This window comes from Cervus elaphus, chromosome 1, assembly GCF_910594005.1.
Source record: "Cervus elaphus chromosome 1, mCerEla1.1, whole genome shotgun sequence".
Taxonomy (NCBI): Eukaryota; Metazoa; Chordata; class Mammalia; order Artiodactyla; family Cervidae; genus Cervus; species Cervus elaphus.
In genome coordinates, this window is record NC_057815.1 from 90271345 (window position 1) to 90294134 (window position 22790).

Sequence of the window (22790 nt, forward strand, 5' to 3'; positions counted from 1 at the left end):
CTTCCTAAACGTATTGATTTTTTATTTTTAAAACTCAAAACTACCCCAAACTTTTGTGATGTTATTGCCAAAAATGCATAACCTGAATTTAATTGTTAGGAAACATTTGACAGAACCAAATAGAGGAATATTATACAAAATACCTGGCCTGTGGTCTTCAAAAATGTCAATGTCTTGAGAGATGAAGAAACATTTTGAAACTATTCCACAGTAAAGAAAACTACAGACAGCACAACCAAATATAAAATGGGATGCGAGATTTTGTTCTGCTGTAAGGAAACTGTTGCGATAATGAGAAATCTGAATAAAGTCTGAAGATTTTATACTATCACATGATCATCAATAAAATATTTAGGGATAAAAGGGCTTATCCTGTCTGTAGTTTACTCTCAAATAATTCAGAAATAATATGTATGTACTATATGTATATGTGTGTGTGTACATGTATGTGTGTGTGGAGAGAGAGAGAAAATAATAAGACAGATGTGGTCAGTTGTAAATATCTGGGGAATCTGGGTGAGGATATAGTGTATTTCTTGTGTTATCCTTCCAACTTTTTTGTAACTCTGGGATTACGTTAAAATAGATACATTTTGTTTAAACCCTAAAACTTTTACAAAGTCCTAAAAATGGAAGAGAGTAGGGACAGAATTTAAAAATGCAAAGAAACCATTTTTTTGTTGTTTTAAAAATAATCCATAGCTATAAAGAAAGAGATCTTCCTTAAGAAGAGGCAGTTGTCAGAATAAAGGCAAAGGAGTTCTGGGCTTCTGTTTAAGCATCTGCTGATTTCAGGTTCCAACAAGTATGCTGGCAGAGTACCTCCAATAGAGGGCGGTGCAACATTATGAAGAATAAATCATGTACCATGGGTTTTGGACAACGTTACTTCAAGTGGATTCTAAAGTGTTTCCAAATAGAGGCACCAAGAATCTCAGAGCTGAATCTGTCTGCGTCCCATTTTACAGATGCATAAACCGAGACTCAAAGAGAGGAAGAATCTTGCCCAAAGTCACAGCCACCAGTTATCACGAGTGCCTTGCAAATAATAACCGCAGCTATGATTTATGGAAGGCTTACTCTCTGCCAGGCAGGGTACCTGTTGAGCACTTCACGTGCATTATTTATTCAGTCACACCTCCACCCCCACCTCTCTCTTTTTTTCCCTCCAGTTATGTAGCTGAGGCTCAGAGAAGTCCATAACTTGTCTGATGGATGGTGCCAGTAAAGGGTTGTGTTCATAGCTAACATGGCATTCTGTGCTCCAGTTTTGCTGGCGTACCTGCCCTACCCTTGAAGAGTCAATCTCCTCATAGGGGGATGAGAACATGGCCATCAAAAGAGAAACTTATCTCAGCTTCTACTGATGGATACATACACACACACACACAAGGAACCAGAGATCTAGTGAAGAAAGAATCCTAGGACTGAAGAAAGCAGGAAAGGAAGGTGCCGTTGAAATAGTGGAGCATCTGGGAATGGGTGGTTTTAGAGATGGTGAAGAGAGAGCAGAGAGGAGGTGGAGAGAAAATGAAGGGGATGCACAGAGTCTGGTTGGGAAGGCATGGGTCTAATATGTTGGTGCCTCCTGTCTCTGCTACCCTGCATGCTGTCGTTTCAGTCGTGTCCGACTCTTTGTGACCCTACGGACTGTAGCCCGCCAGGCTCCTCTGTCCACGGGGATTCTCCCAGCAAGAATAATGGAGTGAGTTGCCATGCCCCCCTCCGGAGGATCTTCCGACCCAGGGATTGAACCCAATCCTCATCTCTTATGTCTTCTGCATTGGCAGGCAGGTTCTTTACCACTAGCGCCACCTGGAGAGTCTCATGTCCCCTCTAATGAATCTGTCACTAGATGGGTTAGATGCATGGTGTTAGCTCTACATCCAGAAACATCTGTGGTTTCTGCACTGCCTCCCTCTGGCTCAGGCCGCATCACCCCTCACCTTGACTTTTCAAAAGCCTCTGAGCTGGTTCCCCTGCTTCTTCTCTTGTACGATCCACAACTCACACTCCACACTACAGCCGGCCATGCAACAATCATGTCACTCTCCTATGAACATCTTCTAGCAGCTTCCCATGCACTAAGAATAAAATCCAAATGTCTCACCAGGCTCTACTTCAGAGGGCCCCTGCCTCCCTCTCTGACCTCATCTCCCACTAACCTCTTGGCCTCACATTAATTTGGCCATACTGACCTTTGTTCCACCCCCAGCACATGTAAAGGTTTGTTGCCACCGTAGGGCCTTTGCACTTGTTCTCACTTTTGCCTGGAACAGTCTTCCCAGGTCTCCACGTGGCTGTCCTTTTCTTCTCCCTCAAGCCTTCCCTAAACGTGGCCCCACAGGGAGACCTTCCTGACCACAGGATGGAAAGTAGTCCCACCGCCTTTCTATCACTGCATCCTGCCTTGTTGGCGCTATTGTTACCAAAGCACCAGTGACATTATCCTTATCCTTATCTGAAATCCTCTTGTTAACTTGTTTGCTTGTCTCTTGTCCCCTTTCCCCGTCTTTCTACAATGTATTCTTGTTCAGCACAGCAGTGCCTAGAGTTGTGAGTACCAGACACATAGTAGGAATGTAAATCATACTTATTTAATGAATGAATGCGTTGAATTGATTGAAGCAGAGAATTCTTGTGCAATGAAGCAGGGTGGGGTGGAGAGGTATGTTTGAAAGGGTCAGGATAAGATTGAGGAGGGTCTCAAATGGTAGACTAACCTCTCTATGTGTGTGCTGTAGGTAGTAGGGAGGCACTGAAGGTTTTTGATTTCCTGAAAGCAAGGTTTGTTCATGTAGTTTCCAAGCAGTGTGTAAGATGGTCTTCCCTGGGGGCCCAGAAGTAAAAGAATCTGCCTGCAGTGCAGCAGACACAGGAGACACGGATTCAATCCCCGGGTTGGGAAGATCCCTTGGAGGGGGAAATGGCAATCCATTCCAGTATTCTTGCCCGGAAAATTCCGTGGACAGAGGAGCCTGGCAGGCTGCAATCCATGTAAGGTGGTTTGTAGAGGAGAGCCTGGAGATGATTGAGTTAGGAGACCAGTGGAAACCCAGCCAATTAGGGTCATTTCTTTTTGAATGAAATGAATTGCCTCGACCATAAAACACAAATATTTACCAGGACTCACTGTGTAGGGTTTGCTGTGTGCCTTTGTTTGTCTCAGCAGAATTATCTGGAGCGTCCCCCAGTGGTGTGAGGTCTGGGAGAAGACTGGAAATGGAATCAGATGGACAACACATCAACTTCTTCTGATTCTGCAATTATGGTTTATGGGCAGCATCATTTAAAAGGTTAACAATCAGGTCATAGGATTTGAGAATTTAAAAGTCTGAGCCCCAGAAAGGACCCAGTTCACATCTTATCATTTCGACCTATCAGGAAAAATGAGCTTAGAGAAGGGAAGTGACTTGTTCAAGGCCAGGAGACCAGGAGAGCTTGCTTTGTCTTCCAGAGATGCTTCATGTCTAAATTAAGGTCCCTCACCTAGAATATGCAGATCAGATGAACAGGATCAAACAGATACTGTGAGAGGGCTTTGCAGATTGTGGAGTGAGGGACTCATGTGATATTTTATTATTGCTAAGTCACTTCAGTCATGTCTGACTCTTTGTGACCCTAGTGATTGTAGCCCACCAGGCTTTCTGTCCATGGGATTTTCCAGGCAAGAACACTGGAGCGGGTTTTATTATTGTCTGGCCATAACTGCCAGCTTGACTTTAACTCAGGCTCAGACTCCTTCTTCCAGCACGTCTTGCTCAGTGCCTGCTCGTGCAGGGTCTGTTCTCAGCAGTGAACACAGGCCCGACAGTGCTTAGGTTCGGGGCAGCTGCGCATGTGGGTGTGTTCGCTGTGTGGTGGTCAATGCTGCGGAGAGGAGCAGGGCAGAAAGGGGAACGGCCAGTGGCCAGAGGAGGGCAGAGGGGCCAGAATTACACCCAGAGGAGGGGGTCAAAGAGGGCCCCCCAGAGAAAGTGACCCAGATCCTGGACTGCACCTGGCACAGTGGAGGGGAACTTTTAAAATGGAAATAAAAAAAATTTTTGTGGAAAGAAGTGTATCTGTTCTCTGGGCAGCAGAGTCTCCAGGGAAAGGCCGACTGCTCGGGTCTGAGGCAGTGACCCTCCGACACTGGCCCGGGACACGGGCTGCAGAAATGAAACCCTAGTCATCAGCATTCTTTTAGACCATCAGATGCAAGTTTCTGCTTCCTTCTCGCAAACCAAACCCAAGCAAAAACCTTCGGGGGTTAGCAGAAGTGATTTGCATAAAGACATCCTCAAATCTTTAAGCAGTTAAGCAAGCAGGCGGGAGTGCGCGCTGCAGCGCTGTGTGTGTGCTCAGCAGCGGCCGACTCTTTGCAGCCCCACCGCGTCCTAAGCGCAGGGCTCGGCTCCTGCCCCCTCCTCCGTCTCATTTATCCTCCAGGCAGCCCTGTGAGGGAACGTATTGCTCCCATTTTGTAGATGAGGAAACTGAGGTTCGGAGTGCCCGCATGACTTGCTCAGTGTCGGCATAGCTGAGAAAGGACAGACCAGAGATTTAAACCCAGGCCAGCCTGGGTATATACCCTGTGGTCTCTCTGCGAGGTCACAGCCCCTTCCCTGGACTGAGAGCTGCAGCGGTTTTGAAAGCAACTTCTGAAACCTTTCCCAGAAGCAATTCAGAAATTACATAGTCCAACCCCTTCATTTTGCAGATCAAACAAGTTAACAATACGAACGTGCGCCTAAACACCCGGTAGCCGTGAATGGATGTTGGCTTCCTGTCTTTGCAGGTCAGAAACCAACGGTTTAGACAAAAGAAGTTACTTCTCTGAGGTTTACAAAGCAGCTTAGTGGCAAAGCTCATAGACTAAGGCAGCCTTGGGACTTCTACATGTTTTCACTTCTCTCCGTGCCCCTTAAGGCTTAGGAGGCAAAAGGCTGTAGTGTCAATGACAGAGAGAAAGAGGAAGAACTGTCAGAGCAGTGATCCTTTAAGACTTCTGCTGAAACGATGACTCCAGAGGAATGGGCGGGGTGAGTGCAGGTCTGGGGCCAGTAACCGGGAGCAGCAGGGAGCTGGTGGGCTGATGCTGAAAGACGGCGGTGCTTTCTCTTACGATGCCTAGAGTGGCACCTGGCACATCGGACCTGCTCTTCAAAGTGCTTTGCTTTGGGAGGCAGGGTGGTGGCGGGCACTGCCAGCTGACTGTGGGCTGGTTGTCTCGGCTCCACATTCTCACTCACGGGTTGAGCCTAAATAACAGTAATAGTTAATAACTAACAGCTTCCCCGGTGGCTCAGATGGTAAAGAGTCTGCCTGCAGTGCAGGAGACCGGGATTCAATCCCTGGGTCGAGAAGATCCTCTGGAGAAGGGACTGGCAACCCACTCCACTATTCTGCCTGGAAAATTCTGTGGACAGAGGAGCCCGGTGGGCTACAGTCTGTGGGGTCACAAAGAGTCGGACACGATTGAGCGACAAACAGTATGGGTGTAACTGTTAATGAGTCTGCATCAGGGCTGGGGAGCTGGGGTGTACACGTGGGAGGAGGCTGGGGTGTTCACGTGGGGGGGCTGGGGTGTACACGTGGGGGGGCTGGGGTGTACACGTGGGGGGGCTGGGGTGTACACGTGGGGGGGCTGGGGTGTTCACGTGGGGGGGCTGGGGTGTACATGTGGGAGGGGGCTGGGGTGTACACGGGGGGCTGGGGTGTACACGTGGGGGGGCTGGGGTGTACACGTGGGGGGGGCTGGGGTGTACACGTGGGGGGGGCTGGGGTGTAAATGTGGGAGGGGGCTGGAGTGTACACGTGGGGGGGGCTGGGGTGTGCACGTGGGGGGGCTGGGGTGTACACGTGGGGGGGCTGGGGTGTACACGTGGGGGGGGCTGGGGTGTACACGTGGGGGGGGCTGGGGTGTAAATGTGGGAGGGGGCTGGAGTGTACACGTGGGGGGGGCTGGGGTGTGCACGTGGGGGGGCTGGGGTGTACACGTGGGGGGGCTGGGGTGTGCACGTGGGGGGGCTGGGGTGTTCACGTGGGGGGGCTGGGGTGTGCACGTGGGGGGGCTGGGGTGTACACGTGGGGGGGCTGGGGTGTACACGGGGGGCTGGGGTGTACACGTGGGAGGGGCTGGGGTGTACACGTGGGGGGGGCTGGGGTGTACACGTGGGGGGGGCTGGGGTGTAAATGTGGGAGGGGGCTGGAGTGTACACGTGGGGGGGGCTGGGGTGTGCACGTGGGGGGGCTGGGGTGTTCACGGGGGGGGGCTGGGGTGTGCACGTGGGGGGGCTGGGGTGTTCACGTGGGGGGGCTGGGGTGTGCACGTGGGGGGGCTGGGGTGTACACGGGGGGCTGGGGTGTACACGTGGGGGGGCTGGGGTGTACACGTGGGGGGGACTGGGGTGTACACGTGGGAGGGGCTGGGGTGTACACGTGGGGGGGGCTGGGGTGTACACGTGGGGGGGGCTGGGGTGTAAATGTGGGAGGGGGCTGGGGTGTACACGTGGGAGGGGGCTGGGGTGTACACGTGGGAGGGGGCTGGGGTGTACACGTGGGGGGGGGCTGGGGTGTAAATGTGGGAGGGGGCTGGAGTGTACACGTGGGGGGGCTGGGGTGTACACGTGGGGGGGGCTGGGGTGTACACGTGGGAGGAGGGGGCTGGGGTGTAAATGTGGGAGGGGGCTGGAGTGTACACGTGGGGGGGCTGGGGTGTACACGTGGGGGGGGCTGGGGTGTAAATGTGGGAGGGGGCTGGGGTGTACACGTGGGAGGGGGCTGGGGTGTACACGTGGGAGGGGGCTGGGGTGTACACGTGGGAGGGGCTGGAGTGTACACGTGGGGGGGGCTGGGGTGTAAATGTGGGAGGGGGCTGGAGTGTACACGTGGGGGGGGCTGGGGTGTGCACGTGGGGGGGCTGGGGTGTAGACGTGGGGGGGCTGGGGTGTGCACGTGGGGGGGCTGGGGTGTTCACGTGGGGGGGCTGGGGGGTGCACGTGGGGGGGCTGGGGTGTACACGTGGGGGGGCTGGGGTGTACACGTGGGGGGGCTGGGGTGTACACGGGGGGCTGGGGTGTACACGTGGGGGGGCTGGGGTGTACACGTGGGGGGGGCTGGGGTGTACACGTGGGGGGGGGCTGGGGGGTAAATGTGGGAGGGGGCTGGGGTGTACACGTGGGAGGGGGCTGGGGTGTACACGTGGGAGGGGCTGGAGTGTACACGTGGGGGGGGGCTGGGGTGTAAATGTGGGAGGGGGCTGGAGTGTACACGTGGGGGGGCTGGGGTGTACACGTGGGGGGGGGCTGGGGTGTACACGTGGGAGGAGGGGGCTGGGGTGTAAATGTGGGAGGGGGCTGGAGTGTGCATGTGGGAGGGGGCTGGAGTGTACACGTGGGGGGGCTGGGGTGTACACGTGGGGGGGCTGGGGTGTAAATGTGGGAGGGGGCTGGAGTGTACACGTGGGGGGGCTGGGGTGTACACGTGGGGGGGGCTGGGGTGTACACGTGGGAGGAGGGGGCTGGGGTGTAAATGTGGGAGGGGGCTGGAGTGTGCATGTGGGAGGGGGCTGGAGTGTACACGTGGGGGGGCTGGGGTGTACACGTGGGGGGGGCTGGGGTGTACACGTGGCGGGGGGCTGGGGTGTACATGTGGGAGGGGGCTGGGGTGTAAATGTGGGAGGGGGCTGGAGTGTGCATGTGGGAGGAGGGGGCTGGAGTGTACATGTGGGAGGAGGGGGCTGGAGTGTGCATGTGGGAGGGGGCTGGGGTGTACATGTGGGAGGGGGCTGGGGTGTACATGTGGGAGGGGGCTGGGGTGTACATGTGGGAGGGGGCTGGGGTGTACATGTGGGAGGGGGCTGGGGTGTACATGTGGGAGGAGGGGGCTGGGGTGTACATGTGGGAGGGGGCTGGGGTGTACATGTGGGAGGGGGCTGGGGTGTACATGTGGGAGGAGGGGGCTGGAGTGTGCATGTGGGAGGGGGCTGGGGTGTACATGTGGGAGGAGGGGGCTGGAGTGTGCATGTGGGAGGGGGCTGGGGTGTACGTGGGAGGGGGCTGGGGTGTACATGTGGGAGGAGGGGGCTGGAGTGTACACGTGGAAGGGGGCTGGGGTGTACATGTAGGGGGGCCTGGGGTGTACATGTAGGGGGGCCTGGGGTGTACGTGGGGGGAGCTGGGAGAAGGACCACTCACGTCTGGTCAGAGTGTGCGGGGTGGGTTAAAGCTTGCGGGAGGAGGCGAGCTCATGTGGCATCTTCCCCACACCCAGTTAGGTCACTGGAGTTTTCTTCCCGGTTCACAGACGAGAAGGCAGAGGCTCAGGGAACGTCAAGGTCACATTGCCAGTGAAGGTCAGAACTCTAGTCTGTCTAAGCTCCGTTTCCCAATTTTAAGCTGACTGTGTGAATGTGTATGTGTGCGGAGGGGATTAATTCCTTCTTCCATTTTCACAAGAAAATGCCATGGGGGTGGGGGGGCAGGGTGGAGGCTGGGGAGGGAGGGGAGGCTCAGTTTCCGCTTCTAGGAGTAAAGGCTCCGTACTTTTGGAGGCGTCTCTCTGTTTGGGAATTTCACCAGGATGGGGCTTTGTACAAACTCGAGGCAAGTCCCCGCCCACTGTCCTTGGGGAGGAGGTGGGGTCACCCCAGTCTCTACACAGATGGAGCAGAGAGTACTGAGTTCTCTTTAATGATGTGAATCTGTGTCTTTTTAACCACCCTTTTACCCTGGAGGAGGAGTAGGGGGAAAGTCTTCCCAGAGAGAGATCCCAACAGCAGGTTAGGTGCCTCCATGGGAGGTCTTTGCGGACTGAATAATGGAGATGAGGAAGCTGCCTCGGACCCATGTAACTGGTTTGAGTCATCCAGTCATTCATAAATTCACTGAAGCTCTGCTGGCTTTGGGAATTTACTGGTGAGTTGCCCCCAGCTGAACTCTGGGAGAGTTAAAGGGGTAGCGAAGCAGTTCAAAATAGGATAGCTAAGATTGGAACTGACTGGGACTTCCCTGGAGGTCCAGTGGTTAGGAATCCACCTGCCAAATAGAGACTCAGACCTAGAGGGCAGATTTCTGGACACAGCGGGGGCAGGAGAGGGTGGGAGGAACTGAGAGAGTGGCATGGAAACGCGTACATTTCCACAGATAAAGTGAACGGCTAAGGGGACGTTGCTATGTGATGCAGGGAGCTCAACAACCCGGTGCTCTGTGACAACCGAGAGGGGTGGGAAGGGATGGGAGGTGGGAGGGAGGCTCCAGAGGGGGGGCACAGGTATACCTGTGGCTGATTCATGTTGACAGGTGACGGCAGAAACCAACACAACATCGTAAAGCCGTTATCCTCTGATTAAAAATAAGTTAAAAAAAAAAAAAGGATCCATCTGCCAACACAAGGGACGCTGGTTCTATCCCTGATGGGGGACGATCCCACATGCCTCAGAACCGCTAAGCCCGTGAGCTGCAACTAGGGAGCCCGAACTCTCGAGCCCCCCAGCTGCAGCTCCTGGAACCTGAGTGCCCTAGGGCCCCTGGTCCGCAGCAAGAGAAACCACCGCAAGGAGAAGCCCGAACACCGCAGCTAGAGGGTCGCCACCGCCCCCCCAACCCCGCTCACAGCAGCTAGAGAAAGCCTGCATGCAGCACGGAAGAACCCGTGCAGCCAAAGATAAACGACTAAGTAAAGTTTAAAAAAGAAGAGAAAAAGAAAAAGATTGGAACTGCTGGTTAGACTTGTGCAGCCCACCTGGGATCTTGATGTCAGGGCGGTGGGAGAAGGAGGGGCTCTGGGTCATATCAGTACTTGGTCCTTAAAATCAGGACGGTCTAGAGGGTGACGAGATAAACTTCCAGTTAGAGTCTGGAAGCAGGGAAATGAAGTTTAGAGATGCATTTGGTTGTTAGTTGCTCAGTCGTGTCTGACCCTTTGTGACCCCATGAACTGTAGCCTTGCCAGTCTCCTCTGTCCATGGGATTTCACAGGCAAAACTACTGGAGTGGGTTACCATTTCCTTCTCTAGGGGATCTTCGTGTTTGGTTAGTAGAGGCTATTTTTTAATTTGAATTTAAATGCCTTTAGGTGGGGATCCCATTCCCCAACTTCCTGGGTCCTCACCTCTCCTTATTGGCCCCATCAGATTGATGTATTTACATGACCGGCCATGTGCCCAGCCCTGTGGCTAACAGAATTTTCCACCCGAACAGGGGATGTCTCTAAGTTTTGAGAGTCTTATTAATTCAAGTAGAAACAAACCAAAGGCAGATTTGCAGAATCTAGTATAGTTTTAAACCTTGAACTTTTCTCTGATTCTCACCGGAATGAGAATAATGCCAGTCTTTACTGGTGATCTTCATTCACGACAGTGATAATTGGTGGTAAATAATAGTGAATAAGTTGGCATTCGTTTCCACTCACTCCTCATGTTTATTGAGAGCTGCTCTGTGTTAGCACTTTTCTAGGTCTCGGGAATACAACAGCGAAGAAAACGGACATAAATGGAACTTGAATTCCAGTGTGGGTGGAGGGAGACAGACAATAGAGGAGATACATCGTTGTATTAGCTGGCGATAAGTACTATGGAGAAAAACTGGGAAAGAAGGTAAGAAGTATCGGGAGGGAGGGTTAGATAGGGTGGCCATTGTGGGCTGTACTGAGAAAATGAATATTTAGTAAAGCTCTTGATTAAGTGCGGGCGCTGCCTTTGGAGCAAAGACCTCGGCAGGAAAAAGCAGCAAGGGCAGAGTGGTTAGAGGGGCCCCATGGGCACGCTGTGCGCGGCTCTGAGTCACTTCTGTCCCGTGAGGGAGGTGCTGTCATTGTTTCCACTTGCAGATGGACGGACTGTGGCTGGAGAACCTAAGAAAGCTCCTGTGGGTTCATAAGAGGTAGAGCCAGGCTTCCAACCCAAGCAGCCTAACTCCAGACCTTGTGCTTGTAAATACTAAGCTGCAGAAATGAGACCCAGGTACGGAGGATTTACACCTCCAGCTGTAAGCCGCCTTCCAAGCTCTGGAGGAAAACCCTGGGTGTGGTGGGAGGGGAGCAAGTGACTCGGGCCTTGGCTGGCTTCCTGCTGAGTCACTGCCGATGGGCCGTGAAGGGAGGCGAGGGGCACTCAGGCCCCCCTCCTCACACGGGCCGGTTCCTGCCTTCCGGGGGAGACCTTCCTGGCAGCCGGCCTGAACCACACATGGTCAGTGGGCAGATTCATCTGACTTTCCTAAGAGCCCTGCTGCAAACTTGTGGGTGGCCTCCATTTGCCGTTGTGGCCCCACGGCCAGCAAGAGGGACTGGCCCTGGAGGTTGACCCTCTGCCCAGCCCGGCCCAGCATCCTCCAGCATGTCCTGGATGGACGCGTTCTGTCTCTTGTCAGACTGGCTGGCTGTCATCTTCAAGAACAGCTGCATGCTTGCCCCGCCACTACAGACAGCAAGATGCAAAGGGCAGCCACCCACACTGCCCTGGGCCTTGTGAGGCTCACCCTCTTGACATATTCGTTCAGGCAGACGGCAAGGAAGGAACCCTTAAGTACTATAACATGTATATCAAGTTTGTTAAGATTTCAAAACAGGGACTGACAAATAATAGCAGCTAGCATGGACTGAGTGCTTACTACGGGCCTGGTGGTGTTCGAAATGCTCACCATAGTTTATCTCATTTTCATACTTTCCTTACCACCTAATAAGGGAGGTGCTTCCTGTTTTATAGAAAAGACAACAGAGCCTCAGAGAGGCCTTACCCAAGAAAGGGCCAGAAGGACAGTGGGAATAGAATCCTGGGGTCAGGAAAGTACAGGCAGGGGGTTGGTTCCCTGGAGAGCCAGTGGTTAAGACTCTGTGCTTCTACTACAAGGGGCACGGGTTCCGTCCCTGGTTGGGGAAGTAAAGATCCCACATGCTATGTGGCACAGGCAAAACAAAATAAAAGGACTGAGGAGGACAGTGGCCGATGAAGCTGGAGAGGACCAATGGGACCAGAGTTTGGGCTTGAATTCATGTTGGCAGGGAACCATTGAAGGTTTTCCACCATGTTTCTCCTCGGTGCCCCAGAGGCATTGCACCCTTGTTGCTTTAGTTTAGGGTGACCTTGGAGCTCAGATAATGGATACTGAACAAACAGTGGGTAGAAATCAGACTGCCTGGGGGGCGACATCCCTCCCTGGCTCCTTGCTCACCAAGCACCCTCTGTATCTGCTGAACTTTTACAGAATATCCTTAGGTAAGAATTGTAGGGCTTCCCTGATGGCTCAGTGGTAAAGAATCCCCCTGCCAAAGCAGGAGATGCGGGTCCCATCTCTGGTCGGGGAAGATTCCACCTGCTGCAGAGCAACTAAGCCCATGCACCACAACTACTCGTCCTGTGCTCCAGAGCCCAGGAACCGCAACTGCTGAGCCTGCCTGCCACAGGTACTAAAGCCCACAAGTCCCGGAGGCTGTGCGCCACAGAAGGAGAAGCCACTGCAATGAGAAGCCTGTGTACTGTGACTAGAGAGTAGCCCCCACTTGCAGCAGCTAGAGAAAAGCCCATGCAGCTAAGAAGACCCAGCAGAGCCAAAAATAAATAAGTAAATAAAATTTAAAAAAGAAAAAGGTGTTGCATTATCTTAAAAAAAAAAAAAAGAATTGCATGTTCCAGGAATGTGCTCTGCTGTCCACAGCTGGCTGATCCTCTCCACCCTGGCCATACCCACCTCCCCTGATTCACCTCTTCTCCTGGCCTTCATCTCCTTCCTCCCCAATTCTAATGTGTACCGAAGTTGTTTCTGTTTAGCTAGCATTTCCACCACTTCTCCTCTCTGTGCATCTCATGAAATCTATTCAGGTTGCCTCACAACACCTTCTTGTGGTGGACATCATTGATTACCTACCCGATCTAGTCTCCTTCCTGCCTGGCTTCAGAAACCCCAGTTTTCTTTAGGGTGTGGCCAGCCTCAGGCCATGGATCTAAACCAATGGCAGTGCTGTTTCCCATTTTTCCAGACTCCCTTGCAGCTAGGGTATCCATGTGACATAGCTATTGGCAACAAGACCTGCAGGGAAGTCTGCTCTGAGGCTTCTGAGAAAGTTTCTGGTTTTTTGACAAAAGGAAACAGGTCCTGCCCCAGGGCTGCTGGGGGCAGCCCTTCCCACTGCCCCCAACATAAATATAGTCATGATGGCTAGACAGCCCTGCAGGCTGGGGTTGCCAGCAGCCATCATCTGGAGAAAGCCTGCCTTCCAAGGTGAGTGTGCCGTCAAACAGACACAGAAGAGCAACAAGGAAGAGAAAGAAAAGTCAAAGTCTTTTTTGAATGTCTTGATTCATACTCGAAACCAGCACCACCCCTGGAATTCCAAGTTATGTGAACAATGCATGCCTTTCTTTGCTCCTTATACATGTTGAGATGGGTTTCTGTTATTTGTAACCAAAGGCCCAGGTCTTCCATCTTGATAGCAGATGTTTAACAGGGCTCCCAACCTTCCTCCGTCTGCAACACCTGTGACCTGCAACACCTCCATCTGCAACACCTGTTAGGATGTGAGTAAGGGCTGCAGTCACATGTCATTCTCCTGCCCCACCCTCAACCTTAGCGCCCCCTCCCCATTACAAACACACACACACATCTCTGTCTCTACCCTCTTGGTCAAAAGTGGCCCAAAGGAATGAAGCATGGGGAAACCCAGGGTGTCACCACATCCCGTTCTGAGCTCCACAGCATGCTCAGAATGCCCTATTTTGCAACAGCCTTGTTTGAGAAACGCTGGAGTTAAGAAATGGGTGTGAGAGAAAAGTGGTGTGGGTGGGCTGCATGGGGTCTGTGTGATCTGGAAGGGACCTTTCAGAATGTGCATCTCTTCTCTTGCTCATCTGTTCTTCAGAAAACACATTAGTGTATACACACACATATATTTCGCTACACCTCGTTTGGCTTGTGAGATCTTAGTTCCTCAACCAGGGATTGAACCTGGGCCCTCATCAGTGACAGCGCTGAGTCCTAATCTCTGGACAGCCAGGGAATTCCCCAGTCTGTGCTCAGTCACTTCAGTCGTGTCCCACTCTTGAGACCCTACGGACCGTAGCCCCCTGGGCTCCTCTGTCCATAGGCTTCTCCAGGCAAGAATACTGGAGTGGGTTGCCTTGCCCTCCTCCAGGGGATCTTCCCGACCCAGGGATCGAACCCGGGTCTCTTATGTCTCCTGCAGTGGCAGGCAGGTTCTTTACCACTAGCGGCACCATGGCATTCCCTACGACAGTATTATTAACTGTAGTCAACATGCTGCACGTTACATTCTGTGACATTTACCTTCAGAGGGGAAGTTTGTACCTTCTGGTCCTCTTCCCCCAGTTTTGCCCACCCCCCTGACTCCCACGCCCGCCCCCCACCTCTGACACCACCCGCCTGTTCTCCACACAACACCTTTTTCTTCTGAGCACCTAGTTCGTGCCGGCGTCTAAAACCTTCCCTGCTTTCTCTCCGTAGGTGAGGAAATGTGAGGCACAGTGTATGAAAGCTGCAAAAGGAAGAAACCAGCTGGTGAGTCTCCACCTTCTCTCCTCAAAGCAGAAACGACCTTAAAATGAAACAGACGAAATCCAGATTGGCAAGAGAGCCTTACTATTGAGAGGGATCTGAGATGTTAACACGAGGCGTCACGCTGGGAGTGGGAACCTCCTTTCCTGGAAACCTTCAGGATGAAGGGCTAAACCGCTGACTCATCCTTGCTAGGCATCTCCGTGGGGTAATGCAGAGAGCAAGGGCTTCTGAGTGAAGACATGTGGGCAGGAATCCTGACTCCTTTCTTGAAAAGGGTAGATTTTGACAAATTGCTAAACCTCTGAGGCTCAGTGTTCTCCGAGCTATTGTGAGCATTTTATGAAGATAATAAGTAATTAAAAAATTTTTTTGTTTATTTGTCTGTGCTGTCCTTAGTTGTGGCATGTGAGATCTTTAGTTGCAGCATGTGGGATCTAGTTCCCTGACCAGGGATCAAACCCTGGCCCCTGCCTTGGGAGTATGGAGTCTCAGCCACTGGACTACCAGGGAAATCCCTATGGAATGTTTTTTTGAGGGCTGACTATATTCTGGCTCTGATCCAAGCGCTGTATATCTGTATATGTCTTAACTCATTAAACCTTCACAACAAACGAAGAAATCAGATGCCTTGTCAGTCAGTTGTAAAACCTGGCTTTGAACTCAGAGAGCCTGGCTCCAAAGCTTGTGCGTGTAACTAGGTCACTTACTGCCACCCTTCTTGGTTAGATGGAGATGACTCCTTTGTTTCAATCACTAGAAAGGAAACGAAAATGGTAAGATGCATGGGCTCTGGAGCCACACTGCCCCAGGGTTCAAACCCCAGGTTTATCACTCCTTAGTGGAGTTACTGGGCGTCCCAGGTGGCAGGACTGGTAAAGAATCTGCCTACCAACGCAGGAGACATAAGAGACGTGGGTTCAATCGCTGGGTGGGGAAGATCCCCTGGGGGAGGGCATGGCAGCCCACTCCAGTGTTCTGGCCTGGGAGATCCTATGGACACAGGAGCTTGGTGGGTTGCAGTCCATGGGGTCCCAAAGCCTGAAGCGACCGCAGTAGCAGTTATGAGCAAATCGCTTCTCTTCTTTATCCCTGCCTTGATTTCCTTATCTGTAAAATGGAGCTGAAAGTAATACTCTTAGGCCTTTCGTGAGAACTGAGGGAGTTAACCCAATAAACTTTGTTTTTTTTATTTACTTATTTGGCTGCGCCAGGTCTCAGTTTGCAGCATTCGGGATCCTTGGCTGCGACCTGTGAACTCTGAGTGGCCGCCTGTGGGATCTAACTCCCTGAGCAGGAATTGAACCCAGCTCCCCTGCGTGGGGAGCGCAGAGTCTTAGCCTCGGGACCACCAGGCAAGTGTCGAAACAGGAGACCCGCGTCACACCTGCTGCCTGGTAAACGCTCAGTGCATGCTGTCTAGTTCTGTGCTTCAGGTCTCTCTGTTTCCTCAGGGAGGCCCCCTCCCCACCCTCACCCCATCTGAATTATGTCCCCCCTCTGAGCACCCTGTTCCCTTCCCAGACGGCACTTAGGATGACTTGCGATCATGTATGATAGTAACCACTTCACCATGTTGTTATGAAGATTAAAGGAGATAATACAAGGAAAGCACAGAGCTTCGTGGCCCACGTTTGGCTCTTGGCAAGGGTAAGCTATTATATTATTATCACTGATTATTTAAAACTGGATGCCTTCCTTGGTTGAAAACATTGATGTAGTGACTTACTGACAATTTCACCAAATCTATGCGTCATTTGCTCAGCTCTGTCCGACTCTTTGCGACTCCAGGAACTGTAGCCCGCCAGGCTCCTCTATCCATGGAATTCTCCAGGCCAGAATACTGGAGTGGTTTGCCATTTCCTACTGCAGGGGCTCTTTCTGACCCAGGGATCGAACCCAGGTCTTCTTCATTGCAGGCAAGTTCTTTACCATCTGAGCCAAAGCACCCATCAATTATAATCCACACCATTACTAACGGATTTCTAAGAAATACAAAATCGTGGCATAAAGCTTTCTTGTCACTTAGAATTTCCATTTTGTGCATATTGAAAGAGATCTTTTAAGTCTTGTTTAGACATAGATTTTTATCATGTATCAAGTTGCTGGGGCTGTTTCCTTGCTTTTTAGATACACAATAACTTTTCATTTCAGTGCCAAATCAGCATGAAGTCTTTTTGAAGACATTGTCAGCGGAGATTAAACCAACACCTGCAGAGCTAATGCTGCCCAAAGCTTAAGGACAAGGATGACAAGATGCAGAACCGTGACCGAGTTCCTGCACGTGCGTGACGTCACCGCCATCTCCCGGCTGCTTGTGATTTGAGATGCCGTCCATTACCTTATTTCAGAGACGTAAAAACTATGGGAAAAAAAGTGTCGTAAGTTGGTTGGAGTACAATATTAAAACTTAAGTGTCCTCCCTAACAGTTGTGTTGTTCCTTACTTGGTGTTTCAAAAGCCACTGTGGTTTAAGTCAAACCTATGTAGGTTTTCCCTCTAAGTAATGGCTTCATCTTTAGCCCTGAGCTTTTTTTAAAAAAATTATCTGGTGGTGCTGAGTGTTAGTTGCGGCATGCAGGATCTTCAGTCACGACTTGCTAACTCCTAGTTGTGGCATGTGGGATCTAGTTCCCTGACCAGGGATCGAACCCGGGCCCCCTGCATTGGGAATGCAGAATCTTAGCCACTGGACTGCCCAGGGAAGTCGCCTAGTCTTGAGCTTTGATTCAAGCAATGCTAGCTGCTGTAAAAGATAAACCCTAAAACCACATTGATAAAGGTTGATAAAACATCTTGCTTCTATGAAGTCCAAATCAGGTGTTCCTCATTGGCAGCAAGGACTTCATGTAGTCATTTAGGGATCCAGATACGCAGATTTTGCCAGTCCTAAGAGATAAAGGCTGCCCTGGGGCTGAAAACATAGACGGTTTCATGGGCTGAGCCTGGATGAGGCAGGCACAGAATACTTTTTCTCACATTCCACTGTCAGATCTTGATCATGTGGCTGCATCTATGGGAGCCTGGGACATGTCCTCTGGCCATGTCACCAGGAAGAAGAGGAACTGAATTTGGTAATCAGACACCAGTATCTGCTCTGGGCTTTGTAGGAAATTCAAGCCCTGTGACGGGCATGCTGTGTAAGTTAATTCATTTCACCCTCACAGCAACCCCTCAAATGGTTACTATCTTCATTTTACAGGTAAAGAAGCTGAGGCTTGGGATTTCCTCGGCAGTCCAGTGGTTAAGACTCCATGTTTCCAATGCAGGGGGTTCGGGTTCAATTCCTAGTCGGGGAACTAAGATCCGACATGCTGTGCAGTGCGGCCAAAAAGTAAAAGGAAAAAAAAGAAAAACTGAGGCTCAAAGAGATGATTTGCCCAAGGCCACATTACTCCATAGTTAGGGAGCAAGTATTGAGGCATTTCTACCTATGTTCTTCCATTAAACCCGCCTCCCTCTTTGAACTATCCAAGAATGGAGAAAGTGTCAATAGTTCTCAGATGGAGCTGATTCACATACAGGGTATAGTTGTTGTTGTTGGTTTTTTCCCCAAGGCCAGTGATTTCACCTGTAGTCAGTCACCTCTTGGGCTTCCCTAGTGGCTTGGTTGTAAAGAATACACCTGCTAATGCAGGAGATGTGAGTTGGATCCCTAGGTCAGGAAGATCCCCTAGAGAAGTAAAGGGTTACCCACTTCAGTATGCTTGCTTGGAGAATTCCATGGACAGCGGAACCTTGCGGGCTCTAGTCCACGGGGTCACAAAGAGTCAGACACGATTTAATGACTAAACCACAACAGTCACCTCTTACTAGTGGATGGGAGGCAACAGGGTTTGCTACCCACTAACAGGATCGTTTCAGACTCTTTGTGACCCCATGGACTGTAGCCCACCAGGCTCCTCTGTCCATGGAATTTTCCAGGCAAGAATACTGGAGTGGGTCGCCATTTCCTACTCTAGGGGATCTTCCCGACCCAGGGATCAAACCTGAGTCTTTTGCATCTCCTGCATTGGCAGGTGGATTCTTTACCAGTATAGTGGTACTGGGTACATGATATTTGCAAGCGATCACTTTTTTTGGCTGAACCTTGAAGCTGGTGTGTGTGCTCATTCAGTCATGTCTGACTCTTTGTGAACCCATGGACTGTGGCCTGTCCTCTGTCTGTGGGATTTTTTTCAGGCAAGAACACTGGAGCAAGGTGTCATTTCCTACTGCAGGGGATCTTCGTGACCAAGGTATCAAACCCAAGTCTCCCGCGTTGGCAGGTGGATTCTGTACCACTGAGCCACTTGGGAAGCCCTATCTTGCAGGATCTTATTCCCCGGTAGCTCAGCTGGTAAAGAATCCGCCTGCAATGCAGGACACCCTGGTTTGATTCCTGAGTCAGGAAGATCTCCTAGAGAAGGGATAGGCTACCCACTCCAGTATTCTTAGGCTTCCCTTGTGGCTCAGACAGTAAAGAATCTGCCTGCAATGCAGGAGACCTGGGTTTGATCCCTGGGTTGGGAAGATCCCTTGGAGGAGGGCATGGCAACCCACTCCAATATTCTCACCTGGAGAAGCCCAGGGACAGAGGAGCCGGCGGGCTCAGTCCGTGGGGTCGCAAAAAGTCGGACATGACTGAATGACTAAGCACACAGCACATTTCCCTGACCAGCGGTTGAACCCATGCCCTTAGCGGTCAAAGTTTGGAGTCCTAACCACTGGACTGCCAGGGTATTCCCGGGAGTAATCGTCTTGACAATAGAGACCTATCTATAGATATAGTCCATCTGTCTGTCTATAGATAAGTCCAGATGAACTTAGTCCATCTGTCCTAAGTCATTTCAGTTGTATCTGACTCTTTGCAACCCTGTGGACTGCAGCCCTCCAGGCTCCTCTGTCCAGGGGATTTTCCAGGCAAGAATACTGGAGTGGGTTGCCATGCCCTCCTCCAGGGGATCTTCCCCACCCAGAGATCGAACCCGAGTCTCTTGTGTCTCCTGCTCTAGGTTCACTAGCACCACCTGGGAAGACCCTATAGATATAGATGTTGATGTAAATAAGATTGTAGATATAGACATTAAAAGGAGACTTAAAAGTAAAAACAGTATGGTAAAAACCACCACAATGTTGTAAAACAATTAGCCTCCAATTAAAATAAATAAATGAATTTTTTAAAGAGTAAAAACAACCAAACACAATGTGTAAATGCTGATTGGGTCCTAGTTTGAAAAACCAGTATTAAAAAAAATTATAGGAACAGATGTATATATTTGAGCACGGGCAGAGTATCTGGTTCTGTGCAGGAATTATTATTGTGTTGGTTATGATCATCTGTACTTCCCTCGTGGCTCAGATGGTAGTCTGCCTGCAACATAGGAGACCCAGATTTGATCCCTGGGTCGGGAAGATTCCTGGAGGAGGGCATGGCAACCTATTCCAGTGCTCTTGCCTGGAGAATCCCCAAGGACAGAGGAGCCTTGTGGGCTACAGTCCATGGGGTCACAAAGCGTCGGACACAGCTATGTGATAATCATATTGTAGCTAGGTAGGCAACTGTCTTTAGTTTTTAGAAGTGTACTAAAGGGTGAAACGTCTTGATATTTATACTTTAAAACAAATCAATGACAAAAAACAGTAACAGAAAAGTAGATGAACCAAATGTGGCAAAACTTTAAGAACAGTTAAATGTTGGTAATAGGTGTGAGTATGTTCATTATAGTTTTTTCCCCATGATATTTACTGTTTTTTTTTTTTCTAATTATTGATTTGTCTGTTTGTATCCCTGGTACACAGTTGGATTTTATTTCTTCTTCTTTTTTTTTTCTGCTAAGCTCAGTTCTCACTGATGTTGTTGGCTCTTCTCCATCACTGGCGGCCTGTGTCTTGCTGCCTCTGGCTGCATCTCTGGCTTTCTAGGTTCCCCCATTCGTAGCCCTCCCCTGCCTCGTCTTGGTCTATCTCTGGCCACAGGAAGCGAAAGACTGCTGGTGGCCCCGGTGTTCACCACAGTCTCAGCGTGAGCCTGCAGGGTCTCTCACCCTCCCCTGTGACTTGCTACCAATCCACTGTCAACGCCTGGAGGGCAGAGACTGCTTGACACTTCCGGCTGGTTGCTATAGCACTTGGCACCATATGCAATCAAGGCTCTGAAATAACTTGTTGATTGATCACTTGTATTCATCCCCCCACTCTTGGCCCCACTTCACACTTTTTTGATGAGAAATATTTTCATGTGTAACTTTCTTTTCTCCTATTACTTCTTAGTTATGCGGTCATGGTAGAAAACTTAGAAGCTAGAAATAAACTAAAAGAGAATTAAAATAATCTGAAACCTGGTCTTCCATTGTTAGCATTTTCATGCATAATTAACTTTTCTTTATGCATATATTGAAATATTTTTCTGGGACTTCCTTGGTGACCCCGTGGTTAGAACTGCACTTTCACTGTTGAGGGCCCAGGTTCAATTCCTGGCTCGGGAACTAAGATGCCATAAGCCGTGAAGCATGGCCAAATAATAATAATAATAATAAAGTAAAATGTTTTTCATTGTATAAAATGGCATCTTTTCCTTCCTTCCCCAACAGAATATTGAGAGAATATTCTTCCAAATCAGTAGGTATACATCTATGCCATCATTGAAAATATCTGTATTCTTTTATAAGCCTATCCCATAATTTATTTAACTAGTCTGCTATTGGTAGGCATTTAGGTTCTTTCTAGTTTGCTACTGTATTGGAGATCCTTGCTTGTATCTCTACGCACATGTCAATCATCGACTAGTTCTTTCAGTGGTCTTTTATCGAGTCCCTTCTGGGTGTCAGGCTCTTCTCTAGGCATTGGAGAAACAACCACGGTGGATTTTTTTCTGGGGTAAAATGCCCGTATTAGTTTCTATTATTATTAAAGAGTTTTGATACATATGGCCAAACTGTCTCGAGAGAGGCTGGGCGGGTTTCACTCCCGCTTGCGGTGTGTGTGTGTCTAGCGCCCTGTCCATGATGGTCCCTCCGGCTGGCTCCACACGGCCTCTGCAGGAGGTGCCCAGCAGTGTGGCGGGCATCCCGCTTCTCTGCACCCCCTGCCCGGGGTTCTTTCCTGGGCCACACCCCTGCCTGCCAGAGTCGGCTTCCGTGCCTCCCTGTTCTGGCTCCACGACCCTGGCTTCCTGCCTGCCTCTGAGCGGGCCTTTGATTTCGAGGTTCCCTGCAGATACTTCCTCCACCTGCCTTGGCCCCACGCAGTGCTCCCCACGGCCAGCCACCACGCTTAGCCCCTGAACAGAGGGCTCGGACAACCAGAGGGCAAGAGGCAGGCAGGATTCTGGGGCCCCACTGCTGACGGCAGGTTTTTCCCTTCCTCTGCTTCTCTGTCTTCTTTCAGCAATACCCTCAGAAGCCAACCAGGGGCTCTCCCTCATCTGTGTGCAGAAAGAGCTGGAAGTGAATCTTGGCCCTTGACCCAAATCCTTCCAGGAGAGCAGGGGCGTCCCTGGGCATCCATGGATTAGCAAAGAGTGTGCAGCCGTGTGTTTGGACCTGGCCTTAGGGACAGAGGGATCAGTGGTCCTGGGGAAAGGCATTCTGTCCTGAGAGTTGGGAGACTCAGGTCTGAGCTCTGGCTCTGTGTGGCCTGTGTGACTGTAGTGGACAAGTTTTGGGGTGTCTGCTCAGCTCACCGCTACTCCTGTCTGTGCACCAACCACCCAGTGGGGTGGCCTTTGATGGCAATTTTTATGTTGGGTTGGCCATAAAGTTCATTTGGGTTTTTCTGTAAGATGTTATGGCTACTATAAAGGCTTCCCTCATAGCTCAGTTGGTAAAGAATCTGCCTGCAATGCAGCAGCCCCCGGTTCGATTCCTGGGTTGGGAAGATCCCCTGGAGAAGGGTTAGGCTACCCACTCCAGTATTTTTGGGCTTCCCTTATGGCTCAGCTGGTAAAGAATCTGCCTGCAATGTGGGAGACCTGGGTTCGATCCCTGGGTTGAGAAAATCCCCTGGAGAAGGGAAAGGCTACCCACTCCAGTATTCTGGCCTGGAGAATTCCATGGACTATACAGTCCATGCGATCGCAAAGAGTCAGACGTGACTTTCACTTTCACTTTTCACTTTCATAATATGACCCTGTCTCCTCAGTTATGTTGGTTGGACCTGGGGTGGGCTTGGAATCCAAGCTGGGCTAATCAGACGCCCTCTGGAAATTGTGATTCCATGTGGTCTAGGAGTCATTGGGGAAGCCGTGGGGTGCCCCAGTGGCTCGGCAGTAAAGACTCTGCCTGCAACGCAGGAGGCACAAAAGACATGGGTCCGATC

The 22790-nt window shown here is 50.9% G+C and overlaps 1 long non-coding RNA gene across 1 annotated transcript; it reads left to right on the forward strand.

Moving 5' to 3' along the window:
* The first annotated feature begins 8563 nt into the window (after positions 1–8563).
* Positions 8564–15865, forward strand: LOC122699777. Its single transcript, XR_006342671.1, has 4 exons — positions 8564–8900; positions 10429–10579; positions 14442–14495; positions 15707–15865. It is a non-coding gene; the product is annotated as an uncharacterized LOC122699777 (long non-coding RNA).
* Positions 15866–22790: the final 6925 nt, after the last annotated feature.